This window comes from Passer domesticus, chromosome 2 (genome assembly GCF_036417665.1).
Source record: "Passer domesticus isolate bPasDom1 chromosome 2, bPasDom1.hap1, whole genome shotgun sequence".
Classification (NCBI taxonomy): domain Eukaryota; kingdom Metazoa; phylum Chordata; class Aves; order Passeriformes; family Passeridae; genus Passer; species Passer domesticus.
Genome location: NC_087475.1, coordinates 69348925 through 69354924, shown reverse-complemented (window position 1 = coordinate 69354924; position 6000 = coordinate 69348925). Strand labels below are relative to the sequence as shown.

Sequence of the window (6000 nt, the reverse complement as noted above, 5' to 3'; positions counted from 1 at the left end):
CCCGTTCTGTACATCAATCCCTCAGTACCAGCCATGAGTTATGTGACATATTCCTCCTGCTGTCCTCATCCCACTAAAAATCAATGGGCAGTTACTGTAGTCTGCAGGTTTTGAATCGTTTGCATGTGATGGAGAGTCAGTTTTCCATTAACCCTTTGCCCCCTTGCAGGGTTCATTACCAGTACCATAAGGTGTTACTGCATCCTCCCTAACGATTGTACTGCTTCAGCTGAAGATGCCAGGGAAGAGATTTCCTCCAAAACCCACTTGCTCTGTGCCTTCCCTCATAATCCAATGTGGAAGTGTCCTCATCTTGCTAGCACAGATGTGACCTCCTCTTAAAAGCACATGCTTTGCTGTGTTGGTAATTTGGGGGTCAGACTGAGGCTTCTCCTTCCAGAGCTTCTCTCCCAGCGCAAAGAATGGAGGAAAAGTGTTTGCTGCTGAGTCTGAGCAGAGGGTTTAAAACATTTGAGGGATTGGTGCTGGCATCTATCTCCCTAAATGTTCACATGGAATTGCTTCCATGGTGAGAAAAAAGTTAATACATTTCTCTGGAGATGCCCCAGTAGGACTGAAGTGCCAGTTTACATCTTCAAAGCAGGTTTATATCTTCAGGAGCAGACATTGAGTTCCACACCAGCCCCATCACAGAGGGCAGAGTAATATAACTACTTTTAGTCAGCTCTTGGGGATCTGACCTATGGGTGGTAACTTGGAAATATAAGGTGTTTAAATTGGTAAGATACAAATACTGTTTTCTGTAATATTCCCAGGGCTATAAAATGTTTGCTTTCCACTGTTAAGTCCTCTTGATTAGTGAAAAAACAGTTATTATTGCAGATTTCCAGATAATCATGATATATTCTTCTCCCATCCACAAATTAAAAAAAAAAAAAAAAAAAAAAAAAAATCAGAAGTAATCTCTTTGGATTGTATGCCTAAAGAGAATTTATAGGTATGTGTTTTACTATATATATATATTTATAGGATCTCTTTCAAAGACTCACGATTCTGTTAAACCTCAGTTTTAATAGCTCCCAGGAACTGATTTTATGCAGTCACCACCATTAAAGTCCTTTGTTTACATTTCATTATCCCTGGGCTGGGAAATAATGGCACAATACAGGGGAGCATACAGGTAATGATTTTCACTGTCCTGTGTAATTTTCTTGGGTGATTCTCATGCCTTGGTTGGCCAAATCCTTCCTGAAATGCCCTTTTCAGCTGTGCTGAAAGGGAGTGCCCATCTCTTAAGTTTTAAGCAGAAACACTCCATGCTCCCTGGAGCCACTGGACTTCTGGAGAAGCAGTGGTGGGCAGGTTGCTGTTGCAGATGTTTCATTTCAGGTGGAGTACATCACACTCAGAGGAACAGTCCCCAGATCTCAGGTCTTGCTCTGGAGAGGCTGAATGGCTGCAGGATCTGTTGAGATAAAGAAAGGTAAGGGGTCCCTATTCAGGTGACAAGGCTGCAGTTACCTGTCTTTATACTGAGAAATGTTTAGTAAAGTTCTATTTGTATCGCTGTGGATGCAAAGCACCTCTCTGCAGTAGGGTCATTTATCCCCTCTCAGGAACTGTGAGCCAGAAATAAAAAAATACATGTGGGGTACGCTAGTGAATACTGGGCTTTTACCTCTCAGGCACTGTGAGGAATGTAGCAAGGCTGTCTTAATTCTGTATTTTTAGAATTTATTTTAAAATACAGTATTTCTAATTTATCTCATGCAATGACTATTGTACAGATGGAAATATCCCACATTAGACAAGTAACATCATGTTTGAGTTGACCAAATCATCCCTTTCAGGGTGAAATTAATGATTCAAGAAGTACACATCCAAATGTTACATAAGAGCTCCCTTCCATCTGAAATCACCAAATATAATTAAAAATGTATAAAGGAGGAGGCAAGTAACTTCAAATAACTTTGTGAACTACTAATTATTTTCAAAATAGGTTCAAAGCCAGTAGAAAGACTTCCATGTTTAACCCGCATGCCTCTGACGTCTCTGTGCCACCACTCTGCCCAGGCAGCACCAGCCACAGCTCATCTAAAACCCTGGTCTGAATACAAATGAAACCAGGAGAAAGCCTTACATTTAAATCACTTGCTAGAAGAAATTATTGAATAGAAAATTATGAGAGTTTGTTTTTCCTAGCAGCAGGAAGCAGGAATTTTCAACAATAAGCTATTGAATAACAAACATCATCTTTGCTGGGCAAGTGTTTCCATTTTATTTATGAATAAGGGAGATAAAAAACAGGAGATTTACTCACAGGTTGAAAAACATAACAATCTTTCCTTTCTCTAGTTATTTCTCAGGGGTTGTGGATCAGCCCTGTCAGACAGGCAAAGCGAAATGCCGCCTTAAAGCAACAGAGGCGGATTAACCTGGTGGGGCTTCTTCACAGGCATGCTGCAAAGCTCCACACACTTCATCAGCCCTACAGGGATAATTACAGGTCTGTCAGTTCCTCCTGAAACACTTTAAATTTTCACACCACTCATCTCTCAGAGTCAGTATTGCTTAACAAATCCCAAGGCCTGTAAGACTCTTAGAAACTTCATGCAGTCTTAAATTTTAAATACCTGATCTTTTCTATTTCTTCCTTTCTTTCACTCTGTGTTCTCCCTCTGATCCCCAGCTTGTTTGATTTTTTTTTCTCTTTTGCTTAATGAACCTGCCATTCAAACAGATTTGGTAGGGAGGCTGAGGGGACTTTAGTCCCACCCCAGCCCAACGAGTCTGGCGTGCCCTTGACATGGACAGAGCCATCTTGTTTAAACCAAGGCTACCTGTGAAGTAGAAAATGCCCAGAGCACCTCAGATTTATTCTCCAGTTTGCCATTTTTTTGACAGTCTATGCCCTCACGTATGAGTGCATTTTACTACATTTTGTTCCCACAGAGAAGACAGATGTGCCATTGCTTGATGGGGTCAATGCAGAGAAGCACCCCAGGATTATTGTGTGTCAGTGCTCCCATCGGTGCCTGCTGCAAGGAATACTCTGGAAAAACAAAATCTGGTATTTTCCACTTTGCCAGTGCTCAGCCACCTTGGGCCTTTGGCAGCACCTTCGTCAATCTGCCCCCTGTATTTTGAATAACTCATCCCATACCTGAGGCTAAGGTCTCTATATGTAAGTGCTGAATGCAGTTAGGAGATTTTGTCCAAGCATTACCGTGAAGAGAGAATTATCAACTCGTGGTGAACACACTCAAAGCTGAAGAGCTTTACAGGAGGAGGCAGAACTCAGTGCTATACAAACCCAGAAAAAGGGGGAGTTTTGCATGCTTTTAAAGACCAATACGCAGTAGCTATTTTGTTTTTATGTAATTTCTCTGCACCCAGTACCTTTGAACACTGCAGTGGTATAATTTCTCTTCAGAACTGGAAGAAAAATTCTCCATGGCCAGTGTGATTTCTTTCAACCTACTTTTCCCAGGAAATGAAGCTGTTTTTCTTTCTGCCATGACTAAGTCTCCAGCTCAGTGCACCGACTGCCTGTCTTCATTCACAAGTGCCAAAAGGACTACACAGCCAGCAGGTCATTCTGCTCAGGCTTGAGCCTGCATCAGCCTGGCTTATCCTGCTACCACAGCAGCAGCTTTGGGTACTCAAAAGGCACATGAAATTCCTGTCTTCAGCTGTCTTCCCTATGGATATCACTGGATTTGGCCCTAGGCTTTAAGGCTGAAAGGACCTAGTTACTCTCTGGTCCAATGTGCTGCAGAGTGAGAGCCCTATGCCTGGCTCAGGGAACAAAAGGATATGTGCATTAGGGGCACAAAGAGCTCTTACATCTGCAGTGAAAAGGAAAGGAGACCAGGTAAATTGTGCCATATAGCACAGTTTCTCTGTTGCCATATAGCCCTATTAAGGGCTAACTTGGAAAAAAACCAAAACAACAGCAGAGGGACCAATTTGTTGAATTTTTAAAAAGTAAAACCAGTTCTCTTCATGTCTTGGAGTACATGACTTTCCTTGATATTTATAAACCAAAATGTTACTTTATAGATAAATATAGATCTTTAAATTATGCTTGAAGGATGATTTTACATAAGCTCAAGTATTCAAGGACTGATGTACAACTGGCTCAGTTGTATTTCATCATGTCCACTGAAATCCCTTTTTTGTGATGATTTAGTTTTGACTCTCAGCAAAATTTCATTCAAAACCAGGCCCCGGTATTGGTTTATCATTGGTCAAGGTTTCTAAATGTCGTCACCCATAAAAATTTCTTCTCCTCTCCACTTTCAGATTTCCAGACAGTGTCTGATTTTCAAGGCCTGTAGCAAATTTTCCTGCATGTGCCTTTTGCTCAGGGGTATTTAATCTCCTTCTTCCAGAGCACTGCCCCATGCTGCACTCCTGGCAAAGGTGATGAAAATCCACAGAGACTGACAAAATGTGAATCACATAAATTTTGGGGTTTTGGGGTTTTTTTGCAAAACCCTATGTGACCTCAGGCAAGTTACTTCATGTCTGGTGAGATGGGATAGCTGTAGATGTCAATTGACACTACAGTTTCATGTCTATAAGTCCATGGAAAGTCCTGGATTGCAGTACCTTTGAAAGCCACAGACTCCTAAATCTAGACACATAAAACCAAATAACCTTCACTGAAATGTGAGTCTGTTTTATTTTACCTTATTTTTCTAGGCACTGGAATAATCTGTAGCTTAAGAACACTATACGTTTGATGGAATTAAATTTAATTTCTATATGATAGATGAGTCCTCAAGACTTCTTTGGTACATTTGTCTATGTATACATGAGCTGGGTAATTGCACAACTCCTGAAAAAAAAGCTTGTTGATAACACTTTTTGTATTAAACCCCCAGAGAGACACTTTCTATCACAGATTTCTTTTGGCTGACAAATGTATTTTAAATACTGCTCTCTATATCAGCTCTGACAGCCCTTCTTAGCTAGTGAATTTGTGGTTTGGGACTCGAGACAAACAGAATATACACAAATAAAAACCTTTGTGATATAAACAGTGTCAGTCACCAAGTCATGAAGCTTAATGTATTGTAACCCATTAGTAGTAATTCTGGATATATCTGGCAGTTGGAAAGGACTAGACTAAAATATTTTAGAAGGCTAAGGTAAGTCAAATTTATACTCAAGATTCAAAGCTGAGGTGAATTGTTTGCCTTCAAAGCCAAGAAAAAAAGGAAGATGAATGGGAGCCACATGCTCAGCAGTGTGTGGGGCTGCACTGCCCATGGTCTTGTCTGACACAATTAATGTAAGGCTGTTTGCCATGGCCAGCACTGTGACTGCCTCATGGCCTGTGGCAGACTAAAATCAGGCTCACAGGGTGATTTCCTTTGAGGAGGTGCTGAGGAGGGATCCAACACAAATGTAACAAGCTCAAATCCATCCCTGGGGCTCAGATTTGTGTTCAAAGGGAAAGGTACTGGCTGTTGAGTTCATCTCTTAGAGGCCATGCAAGCTAAGCTTCTGCCTAAAGGGACATTTCTGTGAATGCTGTATTTGTATAGCCACCTCCTGCCCTCACTGGGATAATGGGAATGGGCACAGGGTCAGAACCCCTTGAGGGAGCCCTCTTGAAACCTCCTTGTTGCCTATGGGTGTCTTTGTAAGTGGATTATTAAAATCCTTGGAATTATTTTTGAAACAAACTTTTTATCAAGTAACAGAGAGCGGTGTACCTGTGGCCTGGTGACTTTGGAGTTCTTCTTTTTTCTCTGAATGCTGTTCAAGCTCAGTGTTATGCAGTCCCTCTTATGTGGACCTCAGAACAGTTACTTGGGTTTCTTGAAGGTTTCAAGAAAAGCAAGGGACTTTTGGTGATTTTCACTGAAAAACTTTACCCAGCTCTACAGAGTCCTGCAAGGTTAAATCCTTGTATAAGGTTCTGCTAGAAACTAAGTGATGCATTAGCATCTCACAGCTCCCATTCATTTCTGTCCATTTATCTTGTCCTAAGGGAGGAGATGATGTTTTATCAAAGGAAGCAACAGA

General features: G+C 41.2%; 1 long non-coding RNA gene across 1 annotated transcript in view; it reads right to left on the bottom strand.

The window, feature by feature from the left end:
- Window positions 1–995: 995 nt before the first annotated feature.
- Window positions 996–6000, bottom strand: part of LOC135294171 (uncharacterized) — a 28339-nt gene continuing 23334 nt past the window's right edge. Inside the window, exon 3 of the long non-coding RNA XR_010356328.1 lies at window positions 996–1426. This is a non-coding gene — a long non-coding RNA (uncharacterized LOC135294171). The remainder of the gene's footprint in view (window positions 1427–6000) is intronic.